This window comes from Peromyscus maniculatus, chromosome 7, assembly GCF_049852395.1.
Source record: "Peromyscus maniculatus bairdii isolate BWxNUB_F1_BW_parent chromosome 7, HU_Pman_BW_mat_3.1, whole genome shotgun sequence".
Taxonomy (NCBI): Eukaryota; Metazoa; Chordata; class Mammalia; order Rodentia; family Cricetidae; genus Peromyscus; species Peromyscus maniculatus.
In genome coordinates, this window is record NC_134858.1 from 97,660,297 (window position 1) to 97,681,868 (window position 21,572).

The 21,572-nt window shown below is 38.3% G+C and overlaps 1 non-coding gene across 1 annotated transcript; it reads left to right on the top strand.

Annotated features, from left to right (window-relative positions):
* Positions 1–3,536: 3,536 nt before the first annotated feature.
* LOC121831208 (U6 spliceosomal RNA) lies at positions 3,537–3,643 on the top strand. Its single transcript, XR_006074588.1, has one exon. It is a non-coding gene; the product is annotated as a U6 spliceosomal RNA (small nuclear RNA).
* The last annotated feature ends 17,929 nt before the right edge of the window (positions 3,644–21,572 follow it).

Here is a 21,572-nt window from a genome sequence, read left to right on the forward strand (position 1 = left end):
CACCCTTTGTTCTCCACACAGGCCACTCACCTACCTAGAGAAAACTCATGATGAGCTCGAAGAAGCCGTTGTTGGCTGTATCTTTCTCGTCTTCACATTCATGTCTGAAGCTGATTTTCAATTGCATGCTAATTGTGAGAGGTCCTGAGGCAAAGGGTGTGCTACTTTTTAACTCTTTTGGAATCTTTGGGTTGTGTAAAAAGGCAATCATTTTACTCTGGCTTGGATGTACAAACGTTCTCTTCAAATGTCAAACATTGGTCTTAACCCTCAAGGTGAAGTTATTAGGAGGTGGGGCCCTTAGGAGATGGTAGGTCAGGAGGACTGAACCCTTATGGAAGATTCTGGTACCTCTATGGAGGTTCAGAGGTGTGCTTGACCTCTCATCCATCCTACCTCATGAGACACACAGAAGGGGTTATCTTTGAAGACCATCTTCACTAGATACAAAACCACCTGGAAACTTCATTTTGGACTTCCTAGCCTCCAGAATTGTGAAAAATAAATTTCTGTCATCAATTATTCCATATTATTTTGTTACAACAGCATAAAAGGATGTCATTTGTGTAAGTTTAAAAGCATCCAATTCTTTCTAGGTATTGTTTACACATCTTGCTTTGGGTTGGATTGCATCTCTCTGAAAGGTTTGTTGAGATCTTAACTTCCAGCACTTAGAATACAACCACACTGGGAAATAATGAAGTCATTATTGGGCCCAAATTCAATATTACTGATGCATTTAGAAGAGAAGACATACAAAGAGAATCTCACCTGAACATAGAGGCAACATCACAGGATGCTAGCACAAACCAAGTTACACAGGGAGCTCCCTGTAATTAGGAGAGATGAAGAAGGGTCTGATATCACAGCCTTTGGAGAGAGCCAGACCTTCAGCACTAAGTTCTAGGCTCCAGAACTGTGGCTGTAAGAAAATAAATCTGTTGTTTTAAGCTACCAAATTTGTTGTAATTTGTTATGACAGCTCAAAGAAATTTTTAGGTATGTCTGTGTCTATAAAAGAACAAAAGACAGATAGCACATCAGAGATGTTGGGGGTGATGAGGAGCAAGGTCTGGATGGTGTTTAGCTCTGGAGAAGGAAGGAGAACAAGAGAAGGTTTACAGGAGGCTTTCATTGTGTTTAAAAACACATACGGCAAAATAAGATTTGACAGCACTTGGTAGTGGGCATAAGGACACTTGTAATGTTTTCCCAAGTGCATGAAGTAATTTACAATACAAAGAAGAAAATTATAAATCTCTCCTGGGGTCCAAACATGAGGGGTGATGCCCACTTGGATGAAATAACTCTTGGAAAGACGTCATGGAATCAGTTGATAGATGCAGTTTGATGGGCATGGTTGGAGGCTGGGCAGTGAATGACAAGAGTTAATGATGTGGGTTACTTTTCAATACCACTCCTGCCTTCAAGAAACACACAGCTGAAGTATATGAAGGTAGATCTCTCTCAAAAGAATTATCAGAAATTAATTTTTATTCATTTCCTCAGGAGAGAGGCTACTCATTGTCAAGAAGTTCTTGTTAATAATAATAACTTGAAATTGTATAGTTCTTAAAAGTTTAAAATATAATTAGAATCCAGTTAAAACATTTGAACTGAAATTTTCTTGCCTGCAACTTCTCATGAGTCCACCTTCTGTCTTTGTGAGTGGCATAGACCAAATCTTCCTTTACCATCCCCCAGTCTTTTCCTAAGCTATCCTGGAAACCTTGTATGTACCTTCTCTTGACTGTGGTCTTGTAGTACCCTAGGCAGACTCCCTAGCAAGTCTCCTAGTACCCTAGGTGAGGAGTTATGGGCAAAGGGTCTTGGTTAGTATACTCCAGACTTTTAAATAGTGTGAGACTTTAAGGCTGAAAGGCATGATATCGTTCTATGGCGTTCTGTGGAGTTCTATGTAGATTTATGTAGTTCTGTGTTGTTCTTTTGATGTTTCTTTCTTTGAAAGACTTTGTCAGGTGTCAGTTCAGGACACAGATAGCCACAAGGGCCACTGTGGGTTCACTGGGGGAAAGTTTATCATCTGTGTTTTACAGAGCTTTTCTTGGGAGTGCATCTTCTTCCTGTCAACAATTTTTAAAACAACAACAAAAACCACACCAAACTTCAAGGTCTTGGATAAAATCTCCCCATTTTACTTACATTTTTTTTTTTCAGATGAGAAACAGTGGCGGCAGGGTGGTGTTGAAATGAGTCATCTTATACGTTGCCAGTGGGGTATGAGCTGGAAGAATCTGCCTGTGATTTTATAACGTGTACCAAATGTCTCAAAAATATCTTCACCATCTGGGCTAGCAACTTTACTTCCAGGAATTATTCCTAGGCAAAGATAATAAAATACCAGGAATGATCAATGGATACTTATGATTATAGTTATGTCATGTCATCAAACACGTTTATAGGAAATGTTTAAAGATATAAAAATCTTTGATTGTAAAATGTTTAACTAAAAAGAATATAAGCTACAGTCACAATGAAGTTTCTGTGGTGTAAATAACATACCTAGTAATAAAGGATGGCTGGCAACATGTGACACTAGAGTGCTAATATTTTTTTATGAAATTATAGATATTTTGCAAATTGTAAATGAGACTGAATTACAATATTAAAAAGTTCAAAATATATTCATGACCTCAAATTTAAATTTTATATAATATAGCAGCATTATTTATTAGAATGTTACTTGACATTAAATATATTTCTCAATAGTGCTAAAAAGGCTTATGACAAAAGGCAGCAGTCATCTCCCTGTCTCCAATCCTCCTCCTCCTCCTCCTCCTCCATCCTAAGAAAGGCAAAAGCTTTTCTTTTGTTCCTATTCACCTCACATATCTATGGAGACACCTGCTTAACCACATTTATGCGAAGTCTATATTGCAACAAATGAAGATTTTAACATTTGTAAGTGTCCCCATTATTCACTCTTTTTACTCTTTATATATATACCACAGCTTTTAGTGAAATATTTATTTCATATTATTATTAATACTGTGAAAATTCTCCCTGCTACAGTAGGTGTGGTTTCAGAATCTGGTGATGTATTTCAGCATGCACATTTCCTTTCCTGAGCGACTTCTGGCATTCTTGGAATTATTTATATTGTTTGTTTAATATACTTTTATCTTATGGCTTTTTTTTCCCTCATATACCCCAACTGCTCAATAAACAACCTTTCAATTCAACTTTCCATATAACAGAACACTCTTGTTCATCTCTTTGTTCTGAGATAGCCCCACAAGACTTCCTGCTTTCCAGCTCCATATGACCAGTTTTCCTCTAGTCCTGTGGACATCCTTATAATTTCAACTATAGTCATAGATTTTCACACATCTGTATCAGATCTCATGTTTTCCAAACCCCTTATCTTTCCTTCATTTTGTGAGATTTATCTGAGAAAGAGTACATGAACTTTTGATACTCTGCAGGTATTTAAGTCAATACTCATACACTTTTGATTGATAGCTTGAGTAGGAATAGAATTCATACCCATTCAATTGCTGTTGAAAAGGCCCATGGTGTTATCATCTTGGCAACACATATATAAAAAGCTGGGATGACACAGAGATTAGCACGGCTCCTGTGCAATGATGGCATGCAAACTCATGAGGTGTTCTGTGTATGTGTAGGACATGAAAGTGTAAAGTGGACCATGAGATGGGAAGAGGAGGTCTAAGAGGAGAAATGAGGGGCACAAGAGAGAATAATGGAATAGATGTAAAAATGTCGCAGTGAAACCCACTATTTGTATGATAACTATATTAGTTACTTAGAGCATTCCTTTGATCAAAATACCTAAAGCAATTTAAGGGATGAAGGGTTAAATTGGACTCATAGCTTTCAGGTACATGGAAAGGAAGGTATAATAGTGAGAGTGGCCTTATCTGTGGCAGCAGGGGCATGATGCAAATGGTCACATAGCAACCACAATCAGGAAGCAAGGAGGTGCGTTGGTGGTGGTCATCTGGCTTCCTCCTCTCCTTTTCATTTAGTCTGGGACTAGAGCTGATGTGATGGTATTGCCAGCACTCAGGTGTGCCTTCCTTCAATTAAGCGTCACTGCAAACACCTTTACAGATATGCCTGGAGGGGTGTGTCCTAGGTGATTCCTATCTGGTCAAGTTGAAAATAAAGATTAACAATCACGGTTCCACTCCTTGTCAACTTGACACCCAAAATAAAACTTTTAAACCATACCATTGCACCCTTGATCCTCTAAAACTCATGGTTATTTTCTAGTGCAAATATGCTCAGTTCCTATGTCAGAGTCCTAAATGTCTTAACAGTTCCAACACCACTTCAAAGTCCATAGTCCAAAGTCCCTTCTGAGATTCAAGGTATTCTCTTAGCTATAAACCCATGAAAAGTCAATAAAAAAAGCTACCTGTTTATACCAATGGCACAGAATAAATATTCCCATTACAAAAAGGAGGCATGGGGACATGACAAGGAAAGATCAGACCAAAGCAAGACTGAAACTCAGTATCAAAGCAACAAATCCCGGTCCCTTCTTCCCAAGCTCTGGACTTCAGTGGAATCATTTGGACAGCGGTGCTTTCAGCTCTGCTACTTGAAGCACGTCCAGCCTCTCTCTTGGCCTGGCTCTACTTCACGTCTTCATCTTTTCTTAGTGGAATCCACAATCCTGGCATCTCCAAACTTCCTAGGGTCTCCATTGCAGTTGAGGCTTCCCCTTCACAGCTTCAGTCGATGAACTTTCAGGGCCTTCTTGTAGGGATTGTGACCCTGTCAAACAATGTTTTGGCTTCAGTCATTTTTCTGAAACTTTGGTGTAAGTCTCCATAACCATTTTCTTTACAATGCATTTAACAGGTAAGATTTACCCATGGTTCTGAAGCAAAGTGTGTTCAATGTGTGTCTGTGTCATGTGCCAGATCTTCCTCAGGCAGTTCTTCCCAATGACAACTCTCTTTGGATGTTACAGTTCGGAATATTCTACCTAAACTTAACATGTGGAGATTCAATGGCAGTTCAGTTTTTCTCTATACCACTGTGCTCTATTTCCCCTCTCTTGAAAGGCTTCCCTCCATGGCTCCTTACTAAATCCCTGACCTCTGTGGGTATCTCAAATGAAGCATACATATCTGAAAATTAAAAGCTTACACCAAGAAATGAGAAAAAAATTTTGCTGAATCTGTGTGGCCTCATTCAAAACAATTGTTTCTAGGTCTGTCTAACTGTGTAATTCATAATTTCATTTTTCTTAACAGCTGGGAAATTTTTTATTGCATAAGTGTACCACATTTTCATTATCCATTCATCAGTGATGAGCATTTAGGGTGTTTCCATTTCTTGACTATTGTGAATAGAGCAGCAGTGAACATGGATGAACAATTATCAGTAGTAACATGAAGAGTCCATTGGGTATATGCTAAAGAGTGGTGTAGCTAGCTGGATCACATGCTAGATCTACTTTCAGCTTTTGGAGAAAACTCCACGCTTATTTCCACAGTGGTTTGTATCAGTTTGCAATCCCACCATCAGTGAGTAAGTGTTCCTTTTCCCCCACATCTACATCAGCATCTGTTATCAATTGTCTCTTTTATTTTGGTCATTATGACTGGGAGAAAGATGAAATCTTGAAATAGTCTTAATTTGCATTTTCTCTAATGGTTGAACATTTAGAACAACATTTCTCAGCCATTTGTATTCCATCTTTTTAGAACTCTCTGTTTAGATCCATGACCCATTTTCTAATTGAGTTGTTTGTATTCTTTTTTTTTATTCTTTATATATTCCAGAAACTAACCCTCTATCAGATGTGTAGCTACTAAAGCTTTTTTCCTAGCTTGTATGCTGCCTCTTTACTCAAACAATGATGTCATTAACTGTACAGAACATTTCAGCTTCATGTGGTCCCACTTGTCAACTGTCTGTCTTAAAGCCTGTGATACCAGGGTTCTGTTCAGAGAGTCCTTTCTTGTGCCTGTCGGTTCAAACATATTAATTGTTTTCTCTTCTATCAGATTCAAGGTATCAGGTCCCATGTAAGGTCCTTGGAGTTGAGGTTTGTGCAGAGGGAAAGATAAAGCTCTAGTTTCATTGTTCTGAGGTAGCTGTCCAGTTTGACTGGTGCTATTTGTTAAAGATGCTGTCTTTTCTCTAATGTGTGCTTTGGCCTCTTTTTCAAATCTCAGGTGGCTGGAGGAGTGTTGGCTTATTTCCAGGCCCTCAATTCTATTCCATTGATCAACATGGCTTTCTATGTCAGTATTATGCTGTTTTTATTACTGTAGCTCTATAGTATAATTTGAAATCAGTGACGATGATACCTCTCACCATTCTTTTATTATTCAGGATTTTTTTGCTATCCTATTTTCTGTGTGTTTCTAAATGAAATTTAAGATTACTGTTACAGTTTCTGTGAAGAACTGAATAGGAATTTTAGTTATTGCTTCTGGCAGGAAGGCCATTTTCAAAATATTAACCCTACCAATCCATGAACACAGGAGGTCTTCTCATTCTCTGATATCTTCTTCAATGTCCTTTTTTCAGTGTCTCAGAGTTTTCATTTTATAAATCTCTCACTTCCTTGGTTATATTTAATTCAAGCTATTTTTTGAGGCCATTGTGTATTGTTTCCCTGATGTCTTTCTTGGTGTGTTTGCCATTTGTATATAGGAGGGCTACTGCTTTTGTGTGTTAATTTTGTATCCCACTCCTTTACTAAATATATTTATCAACTGTAGGGGTTTTCTGGTGAAGTCTTTAGGGATTTTCATGTATAGAAACATCTTCTGCATTTGACCTCCTTCCTATTTGTCTTCTTTTTATCTCTCTCAGTTGACTGAATGCTGTAGCTAAGATTTCAAGCACTATATTGAGCAGGAAAGGAGAGAATATCTTGTCTTGTCTTGTTACTGATTTCAGTGGAAATGCTTTGAGGTCATTTTTTCTCTTTCATTTATCATGAGGCTGGCCATGGGCATTTTTGTATGCTGCCTTTATTATGCTGAGATTTGCTTCCTGTATCCCTAGATTCTTTGGGACTTTTATCTTGAGAAATGTTGGATTTTGCCAAAGGATGTTGGACTTTGTATCAAATAAGATTATTGTGTGGCTTCTTTTAGAATGTTTATGTAGGAGAAAGCATTTATTGATTTATATAAGTTGAGTCATCTCTGGGATGAAGATAATTTAATGACAGTGGATAACCTTTTTTTTTGATGTGTTCTTGAATTCAATTTACAAATATTTTAATGAGAATTTTTGCATTTTTTTTGTACATTAGAGAGGCTGGCCAATAATGTTCTTTGTTTTCGTTGAAACTTTGTCTGATATTGCATCAGGGCAATCACAGTTTCATGAAGAGAATTTGGAAGTTTTCCTTCTTTTTCTGTTTTATAGAATAATACGATGAGTACTGGTGTTTGTTCTTTGAAAGTTAGCTCTTCAAACTTCTTTGGCTTGGACCCTTTCAGCTCTATCTCTTCTCTTGTTTTTACACTCAATATAGTGTCTTCATTTCTGCTCATTCTGATAAGACTTTCACTTGAATCTCATGCTCACTCACTAACTGTTCTTCTGCTAAGGACATTTGTTCTGTGGAATACATATTCAATTTATTATTTTAACAGTCTTGTTTTTAATATCCATTTCCAGTACTAGATTATTTCACATGCAAATGTGTATACATAAGCACACTATATTTTCCCCATATTTTGAGGGCAGTAATTGAAGTCTGATTACTGTTCTACCATGTCTACTATGTTTTCTTGGAAACATGTTTTGTACTATATTCTAATAATTGAACTAGAAGACATAGGTGATTCTTTGGTACACTAGAAGCTGTGAGAGATTCTTAGAAGATGCAGAGTATAAAACCAAAGAACATGAAACCAACTCTCAAAACACCTACAAGAATATCAGCTGCAGGGGGCTGGAGAGATGGCTCAGAGGTTAAGAGCACTGGTTGTTCTTTCAGAGGTCCTGAGTTCAATTCCCAGCAACCACATGGTGGCTCACAGCCATCTGTAATGAGATCTGGCTCCCTCTTCTGGCCTGAAGGGATATATGCAGGCAGAACACTGTGTACATAATAAACAAATAAGTTAAAAAAAAAAAGAATATCAGCTGCAAAAGCTAGGATTATTTTTTTTGTGTGTGTGTGTGTGTGTGTGTGTGTGTGCATGTGGTTGTTTGTTTTGATTTTTTTTATGTTTTGAGAGAGTGGTGTGAAGGTTATAGCAATTTGGGTGGGGAAGGTGATGAGGAAGATCTAGGAGGAGTTGGTGAGGGGAAAGAAATATGGTCAAATATACTATATGGAAAAATTTTAATTAAAAAAAATAGTTTGACAGGCCTGCCTGGGTCCTCATGGCCTGGGCTGGCTGAAGACACCCACAGGCCCACCTGGGTCCTCATGGCCCAGGCTGGCTGAAGACATCCACAGGCTGCTATGGCATCTTGCCTCCTGGATGGGTAGGTACCATTATGAGGAGTAAATACGTGATGGAGAAATGGAAGAGAAAAAGAAAGAGACTGCTTCATGTGCTGTGGAAGGAAGCAGAACTGAAGACTCAAAGGTGGTGTGGGTGGCCTACTTGCTACCTGGGGCCATGGTAATGTCCAGGCAGGGTTGCATCACCCCTCACTATAGGCATGGGAGAGCTGGCTCTGCCCCTCACCTGAGGAGGGCAGTCCCAGCATCCTTGACTAACTAAATCAGCTACCACCCTGGCCCACATCCAGAGCTTTGAGTTGGCCCACCTCAAAGTCTACCCCATCTATGACCTATTGGAGCTCGGGGAGGGACTGGTCCTGTGGAGCCATAGCCAGGATCTGCATGACTCAGGGCAACAGCAGGATATTCAAGAAGAGTTTCAGTGAGGGTTGAGTATTGATGGTGTACCAGAAGCCAGAAGCTTTGAACCAGACCAGCAACTCATTGCAATGGATATTTGCAAGTAAAGCTGAGTGGACCAAAGCGTTTACTGTGTGATACACTGCAGCTCCCAGTGCCACTAAGGAGAATAAAAAGATGTTGGAGAGGCAGGAAAGGTGGAGGAGTGAAGGAGTTTTTTTGTTTTATTTTGTTTTTAATTAATATTTTGAATTTTTTCTTTTGGTGGGATTCTATGGGGGTGAGATATGGAGGGACTGGGAAATGAATGGGATTAGAGTGCACAATGTGAAATTCCCAAAGACTCAATAAAAAATTATGTTATAAAAAGACATAATTTTGGCAACTCTATTTTACCAAAAGGAAAGAGGAGTATTTCTTTTTAACGGCACAATTTACTGAGGACATCAGCAGTCTGTCTTATCTTACTGTTGGATTCTGACTCCATCATTGATAGTGTCATTTGTTTCTTCATTCCAAAGCTGCTACTTTAAATGTCTCTTGCTTTTCTTGGTGCTTGCTCCAGAGCTCTGCTGGCCTTCATCTTCAATGAAGCTTATTTCATTCACTATGCAGTACCCTTTAAAGCAGGAACTATTTTATCAGACTAAATATACAGAAGTTTGCGACCCAGTACAGGCTGAGAGCTACAGACCCTGTTCTTGGTCTCAGAACTGAATTGGATTTTCATTAAGCTTTGAGGTTTTTTGTTTTGTTTTGTTTTGTTTTTTTTTTTTGCATTGAATGCAGTAAATATACTTGGAGGATGCTCAGACAATTTGAAAAATGTAACTGTGTGTTGTCAAAGTCCAACTTCATTCCAGAAACTGAGAATTAAGAATATGTATTTTTTGCTCAAATAGAATACTAATATCTTTAACCCAACATATATAATGTAATAAAAACAAGTATTAAATTAGCAAAAAATAAGCTTTGCATTAAAATTAGTTATAGACTCTTTAAAAATGTGTCCATAAACTGTCAAGTTATCATTCAACATTAATCATTAAGAATAATCTAAAAATGATAAAAATGATTTCATCATGACAACTAAAAATTGGAGACAATCAAACAATTTCTTTTTAAAGAGAAAAGTCATTCCAGCTTCAGAGTGTGAGTTTATAGGTTGAAGAGGTTCAGGTCAAGTCTTCTGGAGTGATTGATGGGTCTGGGAAGAATATAATAACAATGGAAGAGAGAGAGCAGATAAAGCCACAGTGCCTTACTGAGGAACCTGTTCTGGACCACAGGAAGTGTATTCCCACTTCATGTTCCAGCCTCCAGCTTATAGAGGAGAGAAACTTCCCTGGAATGTTACAGCAAGAAACCAGTTATGTCCTAAAGCACTAGAACACAAACTTAGGAGTCAAGATTCTGGTCTATCTTTCTCCACATGGTTGCAGAAGAAGCCCAAGTTGATCTAATACCTTGAGGTACCCCTTTCCTTATTTGTAGGAAGAAATAGGAACATAGGTGTCTTAGTTAGGTTTCTATTGCTGTGAAAAGACACCATGAACATGGCAACTCTTATAAGGAAAACACTTAATTGGGTGGGATCACTTACAGTTTCAGAGGTTCAGTCCATTATCCTCAGGATGGGGAACATGGGAGGGCAGGCAGACATGGTGCTGGAGCTAAAAGTGCTACACCTTGCAGACAACAGGAAGTTGACTGACTGTGACACGGAGAGAAGCTTAAGCAAAAGACCTCAAAGGCCACCTCCACAGTGACACACTTCCTCCAACAAGGCCACACCCACTCCAACAAAGCCACACTTTCTAATAGTGCCACTCCCTGTGAGATTATGGGGGACAATTACATTCAAAGTACCACAACAGGTGTGGAAATTTAAATGAGAATGGGCCCCATAGGCTCATAAATTTGAATGTTTGGTCACTGGTTGGTGGGCAGTTTAGGAAGGATTAGGAGGTGTGGCCTTGTTGGAGGAGGTGTGTCAGTGGGGGTGGGCTTTGAGGTTTCAAAAGCTCAGACCAGGCCCATCTTGTGAATAAAGTGTAAGCTCTCAGCTACTGCTCCAGCACCAAATCTGCTTGGCTACCTGCCATCATACTTCCAGCCATGATGGTCCTGGATGAATCTTCTGAAACTATAAGCAAGCCCCCAATTAAATGATCCCTTTCATAAGTTGCCTTGGTCACAGTATCTCTTCAGAGGAATAGAACAGTAACCAAGACAATAGGACTTTACTTTCTGGGCTTGTAATGTTTGAATTGAGAAGTACAGGAAGACCAAATAGAAGCAGAACCAAACATCTCAGGTCATTTATGTGATTTAATTTTTCCTTTTAATCTTAAGTGAAGTTATGCATGAAGGGAAAAGTCATTATCTCAGATTTTAAAAATAAAAATTTATTTCAACTTTGCTTCTGCAGCTCTGTCAATATGCTGTGTCATATTTCAAATCCCAGATCATTTTTGGCAACCCCTAGGTGAGAGGATTAGAAACATCCCCCTAATCTAGCTGAGAAGGAGAGGGTGGAATTTAAGCTTCCAATTAGAATAAGAAGCCCCATGCAAAGCTGAATATATCTGAGGTGGTGTGCTGTAAGTACCCTGAGTGATAATGGTGGCTATTTTCTTTAGTGTTTCCACTTCACTTTTGTTTCCACATGGATAATTTCTCTCTGTCTTCCCCCAAGCCTCCCTTTTTTGACAGATGCCAAATTTCCAACAAATATGTTTTGCGAGCATCAAAGGCAAACACATTTCCATACCAGTCAAACCCCGCTCGGTGAACTTCACAGTGTATCCAAGTTGTTTAGATGGAGTGCAGTTCTAAAGTGAGCGTGTGGCTGGGGATCTCACTCTGGTGGTGGAAGCTAGAGGAGACGATGAGCTGACAGCTGTAAAACTCCCGTTGAAATGCACGTTTTAGAGGGTGCTTTGAAGCTAAGAGAGGGTGAGGCTATACACATGCATGTGAATTCTCTGCATTCTACCTCAAAACATTAGACACTGTTATTCACCTGTATTGTCAGGAGACAGGGATGGGGGGGGATCTTTAATGAAAAGGACTTATTTTTGCCTGCATTGAGACAAGGGGTGTTACAGTGTCCTGATGAGGGGTGTTACAGTGTCCTGATGAGGGGTGTTACAGTGTCCTGATGAGGGGTGTTGTTACAGAGGGGTGATGCTCTGTTAGACAAGGACTGCAACCCAGTCTTCATCCACTGCTTCCTTTGTGCCCTCTTTCCATCTCCTCATGAGAAAAACAAGAAGCATACACTTGTGTTTTTAACAAAGGCACCCTAGTAGATTAGACTGAAATGGCCAACAAATATATTTTTTAAAAAGGGAAAAAAAGGAAGAAAGAAAAGAAGAAGCTCAACTTCAATTTACAACTTCATATTCTAAGTTGCATAAAAAATTTAAAGGGTAGCTACTGCTAAGGAAGTCCAAGAAAATAAGAACTTTTCATACAGCACAGTGAAATTTCAAATCGACATTTTTGAAGGGCAGTTTTTCAATTTACACTAAAAGCTATAAGAATGCCCATTTCCTTCAGCAATTATACTTTAATAAAAGTAAATGTGTATAAGAACTTAGTTTCAGGAATACTTATCACAGTATTATTTACAAAATCCAAGCACTGAAAACAAAAAGAATCTTTATCGGTGATTAAAAGGATTACACTCCATCTACACAGAGATGAAAGATATTCAGTGGTATAGACACGTATTTTATAATAGGAACAAGTGATTAGAAATAGTAAATAAAAGGTGTGTGTGTGTGTGTGTGTGTGTGTGTGTGTGTGTGTGTGTGTGTTGTTTTGATAAACAACCCTCTGATCTACTAAACAATGTCTCAGGGAATATTCTAAAGACAGTGGAAGAAATTAGTGACACTCATCTCAGAGGAACTTTTCAGGGAGGAGGATTCATTTCATCAGCACAGCTGGAACAATAAGAGTTAATCAAGGACATGACCGTGCTCACTAGAGATTTGTGTAGAGGAAAAGTCAGTGAATGAAGAGACAAAGAAGCAAAGGAAATGAGATAATCTGGAGAGACAGAGGGAGGATGGGAAAATAAGTTGGGAAACTAGGAGAAAGGGTTGTAGCAAAATGTGGAAAACAGAGCACATTGCTTTTAAAGTGTCAAGGGAAAATGCTGGCTGGTAAGACCACGGAATTGAGAAGGTATTCCCAAAGTCATTAGGAAAGTAAGAGTTTGTCTCAGAGCTTGTGAGGACAGAAGTCAAATGGAAGGAAACGGCTCATTCTAAATCTGACCGTGAAAGGAAAAATGGGGGACACTGGAAGGGTGATCAGAGAAAAAAAGCAAGTGGTGTTCTCCAAGCTTGAAGAGGCCTGGCAAAGGTGCTGGTCAGAAAGAGCGAGATCATCTCTTTCCTCAGAGATAAGGAAGGACAGACAGACACCAAAGGATAAATACAGGGGGTTAGTCTGTAATGTGAACACATTCAAAGTAGGATTTAGGATTCTATATACTTCTATGGTAGAACCCTGAACCAGAGACCTAGAAAGACAAAGCTGTGTGGAACTTGCTGATTTGAATCAAGGTTAAGTATTTGAGGTACCTTTGTAAAAACTCTACTGATTGTAACTCTCTCTCTCTCTCTCTCTCTCTCTCTCTCTCTCTCTCTCTCTCTCTCTCTGTGTGTGTGTGTGTGTGTGTGTGTGCGTGTGTATTGTGTAAAAAGGGACATTTAAAGGGAGATTATTTGAGGGTGAGAAAGACCAGTGAGGGGACAGTAGAAAAAGAGAAGGTAATGGGAAGGTGTGAAAATGAGCAAAGTATATGATGTACATGTTTAAAGGTGTAATAATGAAATCTATTATCTTTTATAATAAGGAAGCAAAAAAAAAAAAAAACAAGATGACCTGATGAAGAGTCCAACGAGTTGAGATCAGGGAGGAGCAAAGGATGGAAAATGTAGGAGAGGTCTAGTGTAAATGAAGAGTAAGTACATTGAAAAGGCCATGGCCAATGATAGTGCTAAGAACTGGAATGTGGGATAGGGGGGAGGGATTACATCCCAGGATACACTCACATTTTTTGGTAGGGTAGCCAGATATTCAGAGGGACTGATTTGAGCAGAAGATAGATGCAAAATTTAAAGATGAGGAGTTTTCAGAGTGATGGAAGTGGCTATGGTGGATGGAAATGCTAGCATCAAGGTATAACTCAGATTATCAGACCCACATCTCTCACTCTTAGCGAGCTTGGCTTTCCCACTTACATAATGTCTCAGCTGTATGGCTGTATAAAAATTGCAAAATCCCTCCAAACCTCAGTCCCCTTATTTGCAGCATAGATATTGATAATGGTGGTGGAAGTGTATCATATATGGACACCATTAAAGATCTTATGAAAGATTTGAAAATATGGTCTTGGTTACCTTATTTCTAGGGTGCTAATGAAAGCAGCCGTAGGCAGGTAAAAGCTGTTGCCTTGGTCACATAATGTGCCTGAGGAGCTGTCCATTGTGCTGAAACATGTTTGCTTGGTCTGCAAGCATGCTCCTAAATTCCGTTGTTCTGTTTCCCAGTTCTGTCTCCAGCTACTAGACTTGGTTGAAGATGTCCAGTTCTTGTCCTTCAATATGCCCACAAGAACTGTATGGTCTATAGGTGGGCTCTTTAGACTACTGTCTTTATTTTGTGTTTACTTCAATAGAATTATTTTAACTCATCTGATTTTTCTTTTAGTTTATTTAAAAAACAAAATACTGTAATTATGTCAATAGCAATTTTGAGTCCTTTACAAGTCTTAATGTTTATTTTTCTCTATTTTGGGAAAGCAAAATATATATAAGATATTCTAGGCCTTTTTATCTTTAAAAAATGATTGAAGTAAAAGAAATAATTTGACACTGAATCTATGGGGGATTCAATATTTTTGAAAATAGCCTAGTAATTTTACATGGACAAGCCATTAAGTCAGTATACTCATAAACCAGACTCTTAGTTTAAATATTATCTTTTAATTTGTTAGCTTAATTATATTTTTTGTCAAATTGTATAAAAATTACTTATAGTCGCTATCCAGAAAAATACAAATTTTTCCCATCCATGTATAAATTAGTAAGAATAATCTGCTTGTTTTCAATAATTACCATTGCCTGTCAGTAATAGATGATGACTACATATCAAAATATATAGATCTTCAGGCATCAAGTGTAAAGATGATGAACAAACCCACCAATAGTGTACCATTCTCACAATTATGGTTCATATATAAATAATGTATATATGTAAAAATCAGCATTAGACATAGCATGTATATGCATGTTTCAATGTAGCTCACTTATAGATAGGGCTTAGTGTTAGGTTTGAGGTTCTAAGATAAATGAAGATCCGGGGAAGCCACTGTATGTTAGAGTTGGTAAGGAGACAAAATGAGAAGCAGAGGCAGGGAAACTGCTCAGCAAAGAGATCAGGCTGATTGATCAGCTGAGGAAAAACAGTCTAGACTCTCCTCCTTCTTCTCATCCCCTAAAAAAGTAGATCAATTATTTGCATAACTAAATATTTAAATCAGCTAATGTCCACAGACCTGAATAAAATTTTAAACATGAATGACTTATATATTCATGTTCTCTTTGATTCATAAAGCCCCTTATCCATTTCCTTAATTAATGCCTTCTTTTGATTGGAGACATCATCTCTGAAAAGTATCTGAGGAGTCTGATGTGAAATTAGACACTTTAAAATATGTGGACGCATAAATATAATTTGTAAATTTATTACCACGACCTGATAGAGCCTGCTCTAGGCTCTCAAGAGCATTATTGACAAATGAGGACTTAAACATATCGATGACTCTAAAAGTTCATGATTTAAGCACAAGGAGAAGTTAGAAATCCAATATTAGAACAAGGATATTTGAAAAATGACAGCTTATTTATTCTATGAATTTAAAATATGTTTAAATTGCAATAAAAGGAAACTTTAGATGTTACCATCAAAATGAGATAATCACTGTTAAATGGAAATATAACTACTTTGTAGCCTTTTGGTTCAAGGACAATGGAAGTTGGCTACCCTACTCAGAATCTGTATGAAAACATTGGAACTGAAGGAAGGGTTATTAAAGAAATGGATTAGATCTAACACATTCCTAGATGTTTCTATTCTGTCAGCCCATTTGGAGTATGTGTTGATTCTCTCTGGAACCTATACAAATGGAAATGTATGTGTGCTTTTGGGTGATTTGAAGTCTTTCGGTATTTGAATTCCCATTACTGCAACACCCAAACACCCTACTTACCTTTATCACATCTGCCGCCTGAATTTGGCTAACCCCTAACCATTTTCAACTGAAGTGCATCTGCTTGGTACTTAGCAGCTAGCTGAGAAGATTCTTCCTTCCCAATCAACACAACCACAGCATGAAATGAAGACAGAATGAGAAGTAAAGAAGGGAAAGAGAAGGAGGGGGTGGGGGGGCACTGTTTCTTTATAAAAAAAAAATCCCCTTTGCTTCTTATGTGTTCTGGAAGGACTATTAATATTTCTTCCTGACTCTTCCTGCACCGCTAGGCTCCCCTTTCTCTGCCACCCTCACACCTCCCCATGCAGGCAAAGTCTTGAATCAGCAGATTCAGAGCTGGAGCAGTAAAGAGCTATTGAGGGACAGACTCTGATAGCATTACAGCCAAACATGGAACCATTTTCTGTGGCGAATCGCTGAGTTCTACCTGGTTATCTCTTGCCTTGCACATCACTTCCAAATGACATGCTCTCAGTCTGGGCAAAAATGAGAGTTTTTTAAAGAACTGGGATTTCAATAATATGTGACGAAAGGATGAGATTACTTTCTGAGGTAGGGGAAGGCAGGGAGGCATAGGGGAGGGAGAGGGATGAGGGAGAGAGAAAGAGGTAGAGAGTCAGGGAGACAAGAGGGAGGGTTGTGTATGCCTGAAAGAGCACTTGACTCTAAATGTTTCTGTTTCCTGACAAGACTGACTTGGAAATTCAGAAAGATTATAAATCGTTTAAATGCCCTTTGTTTCTCTTCAGTCTTCCATTTTTCTCATTGGTGGAAATTGAGCATTGTAGATACTCTGAAAACTCAAGTAATTTCCAGAGATTCCTGTCCCTTGGGTTATAATACCCAGTTAAGTAAGGTGGGTACTCACACTATTTTGTGTTCATCAACACAAAGCTGCTGAAACAGACAATAGAGCCCTTTGATGGGGAATAGGACCACCAAGCTCATGAATCAAGGGAATTGAGAATCAAGCAGTTTTGGAAGTAAACTTAGTAGCTAGCTGTCCTATCTTCTCCCAGGAATGGAAAGACAGCTTCATGGTTCACAAGGCTCTTCGATGCCCACTATCTATCACCCCTTCCAAGGTGTCTAAGAGGAAGAAATGGGGACACACGGAAATGCTTTATGTATGTAATTAATTAGTATGGTTATGATGTGGGTTCTCCTTATTTTAATGAAGAAACATGAAGGAATTATGATTAAAAATATTGTTGTATGTATCTTTGTGAGAAGATTTAAAAGAGAAAAAACACAAAAAAGGCAATCTTTGTCCATAAATGGCATACAGTTGCTTTTACACCATTCCTATGAAGAAAAGATATATTTTCATTTGAACTTGACAGTGGCATTAATTTCTGCCAGTTAGGGGCACAATCTCAAGGTCTAGGATGGGCCCTTAGTGGTCCACACAACAAGTGTGACAAGAGACATGTGATAATTGTCACCCCTAGGCTCTTCCAGCACCCTCTTATGAACTCAAATCCCAGAAAATCTTCACAATAATAATTATAAAATGGCCCCAACTGAGGATGAGTAAGAAATAGGAACAGAACCTAATCAAAAAGTATCACAGAGAATAAATTGATCCTTAATGTCTAGTGTCATAAGCAAGTTCCATCACGTAGAATTGCTAGTGTGATGGACACATACGAGACAAAGATGGGAATTATATTTTCCTAATTTCACACTAATATAACAAAAATAATTCAAAGTGTGTAGAGCACAGTATGAAAGTTTCATGTCATTAAATCCCACCTCAGTCTGGGACCCTTTCTTGAAAACAGCCACTGTTAAGGTATGTGTTTGTCACCTCCACCTATCACACTTGCTGACATGTCATGTTCTCTCTTCTTTTGTCACACATGTGACTCATCCTTGGCATACTGTCAGACAGCCTTTTCCCCACTTGATAGATCTTAGGGAAGTGTTCTGGTCAGGAAGGAAGATGATATTCTTTACTCTCTTTAAAGCTGCATCCTCTTCCTTTGTTTGGGTGTAGTAATTTATTTGGGACTTACCATAAAGGTACTCTCTGAGGTCTTGTTAGCCTTTTGCTCCTGAACCAAACATCATAATATTTTTCCACATAAGTTTTTGTGACAATATGCCACTTCTATCACTGTTATCTTGAACTGATTTCAAACATACAGAAACATAAGAATAGGACAGAATGTCCCCCTTCGCCCCTGCCCCCCCCCAGATCTATTATGGTAGAGCAATCTGCCACTTTCTTTTTCTTTCCCATGTGTATTATCCACACATTATGTTGCTATTTTTTCACATATTATGTTACTATTTTTTAACAGCAATGTTCTTTGCCATTGTCTTAGTTAGGGTTTTATTGTTGTGTAGAGACACTATGACCACTACGACTCTAATAAAGGAAAACATTTAATTGGGGCTGGCTTATAGTTCAGAGGTTTAGTCCATTGTCATCATAGTCAGAAGCATGGTGGCATGCAGGCAGACATGATGCTGGTGAGGTAGCTGAGATCCACATGCAGCAGAAAGTGACAGTGAGGCAATAGGTTTGGTTTGAGCTTCTGAGACCTCAAAGCCCATGTCCTAGTGACACACTTCCTCCAACAAAGCCACACCTACTCAAACAAGGCCACACCTCCTAATAGTGCCACTCCCTAGAGACCTATGGGGGCCATTTTTATTCAAACCACCACAGTTATCATCACTCCCTTTCCTCCACCAGACTCTTCAGTGTGTATTTCCTGTGGCCACATACATCCTCTTCCATCGCTATAGTACTATTACCAAATTAGGTAAGTTTAACATTGAGAATATTGTCCAAATCATAGTATTGTATTCTAACCCATACTTTACCAATTAATAACAATTACTTTCATGTTAATTTTATTTTCTGTTCCAGGATCCAGTTTGGGATCTTTTTATTACAGTTGGGTGCTATAACTTCCTATTTTTATTTTTCAGCTTTATAAAGGTATGCAACAAATAGAATATATTTAAAATTCACAATATGTTGGGTTTGACATGCAGAAACCATCACCACAGAGAAGATGGATTGAGCATGCCCATATTTCCAAAGTTTTCTTATGCCCCTTAGCAATTCCTACTTTACCCCCATTCCAATCTTTGGCCTATCCCTACATTAACTGCTTGTGTAGATTCCTTTGCTTTTCAAGAATTTAAAACAATTAGAAATATCTACTTTGTACTTTTTCTTGAGGGGGCAACTTCTTCACCTGGACTATTTAAGCTTATCCACATTATCACACATGTCATAATCCATCCTCATTTTATACTGAGTAGTATTCCATTACAGGGATAGTGTTATGGATTGTCCATTCAGCCTCTCAAAGACATTTACACAGCTGCCCTTTGGAATATCACAAATACAGCTCTTAGGGTTGTTACATAAAAGTCTGTGTGGATTTTGGTTTTCATCTCTTTTGGGTAAAATGATAAATCACATTGTAGTTGCATCTTTAATTGTTGGAAGTTGCCAAAGTCCAAAGGGGATTGGGGTGGCTCCTCACATGTCCACCATTAGTGCATGGAACACCAGCAGCTCCACAACACTGCTGATGCTTTTTATGACCCACGGTTATAGGAATGTAGTGTCACCCAATTCTGCTTGACTTTTATTTCCCTACTAACCCAGGATCTTAAACAACTTTTTCTGTGCTATTTCCCATCTGTGCATCTTCTAAGTTTAGTGCCTGCTTAAACTGATAGCCCATGCTTCTTTTTGTATATTTACATTCATTATATATAGGTTGGATGTTTGTTTATAATGACTGAATTACCTATATTCCTTATTGAGTTATAGAAGCTCTTAAATGCATATCAACTTTAATCCTTGGTCTGCTACATGAGTTTTATCTACTGTTATCTACTGGCTTTATGTGGTCATATCTATTCATTCTGTAGACCTATGGAATTTTCTTCATATATACATAAAAGTTGTCTCCATTTCAAAAATTAAGTATATCTTCTGTACATACTTTTCTAAATCTTAGATTTAGATCTTAGATCATTTATCTGTTATTGGTATGTGTTTATATAGAGATTCATGTCATTTTAATAAAGGTAACCTTTTTAATATTTCTAGGTATAGATAGATTTCCTTATGTTCTAGAACTTTAAAAGGACACACATAAACTGTCTTATAACTATTCACTGAGTATTAGGACACTATCAGGAATGGAAAATGAGGAATATGCCTTGAGAATGGTTACACCAGAGTAAGTTACATGGAAGGAAGTATAAATAGGAGGGTAAAAACCATAACAAGCAACACTATATTAGTAGTGGGGCCACAGCTCAGTGGTAGAGCCTGCTTACTATTCACAAGGTTCCAGGTTCAGTTCTAGCACCAAAGAAACATTTCTGATTGGAACTTACATTCCAAATAATAAGAATATAATTGAATTAGCAGCAGCTGAAGTTTTTAGACTTACATTAGGTTTCATCAAACAAGTATATTTTTTTCACCTATAAGGGACTCAAAACCATGTACTATTTTCACACAGTGGCTCCTCCCACCCATCAATGCTCAGGTCTTCTACACACACCTGCTCCAGCTGTAGTGTTCTCACCGCTGGTATCTCACATAGAGATCTACTAGCACAGCTTGTGGGCATCACATCTACATTAAAAGTAAGAAGTGGGGCGGTGAGCAGGAAAGTGGGTCTCCTTCACAAAGAAATCAAAAGTCTCTAAGTAAATTTTCTTTAAGCTTCACTGACCAGAATGTGTCCACTTCCCTACTCCTAGACGCAAAGGATCTTGGGAGAATGGATATTATTTGGTCTTCTAGTACTAGAGTAGAAAGCAGCAAGCAAGGAAATAAGAATGAGTGGAATCGGCTGCTAAGTTGGCCCACATACTGAGATTGTCGTATAGGACAAATTCAAAGTTTGCTCAATGCGAAGAAGTATTTTAAGAAAGAAGACCCTCTTGTGTGCCTCTAATTTTTAAAGGGTTATCCTATAGAAGAAAGAATAGTCCATAATTGCCAAACTGGGCCAATAATGGTATTTCACAGGAGAACTAATTTCATCTGGTGGTAAAGCTGAAGTGGAGACCTAGTTGTGAGGTAACAAGCTCAGACATTTAGCTGTTTGTTGTCTGTGCCTCTCATTATTACTCACCTAAGTCTAAGAAGATGAACATGTTCTTCCTGTAATAAAGATTTTGAAGAGCCAAGATCAGGTGTGTTAATGTCTGATACAAGATTATACAGCTAGTAAGAATCAGACTGAGATGTGAATCCAGGCTGCCTGGCTCCAGAATCCATATTTCTTACAGACTTTGCACCCTGCTTTGGGGGACAATTGGCTCTAATTACTTTACAGGTCACTTCACAACGTTCTTAAAATAGATCCCTTAGGTATTAAGTATAGGCGTATCTAAGCTCTATAGCTGTTATTTATCACTGTTTAACACATTGATTTCCTTTTG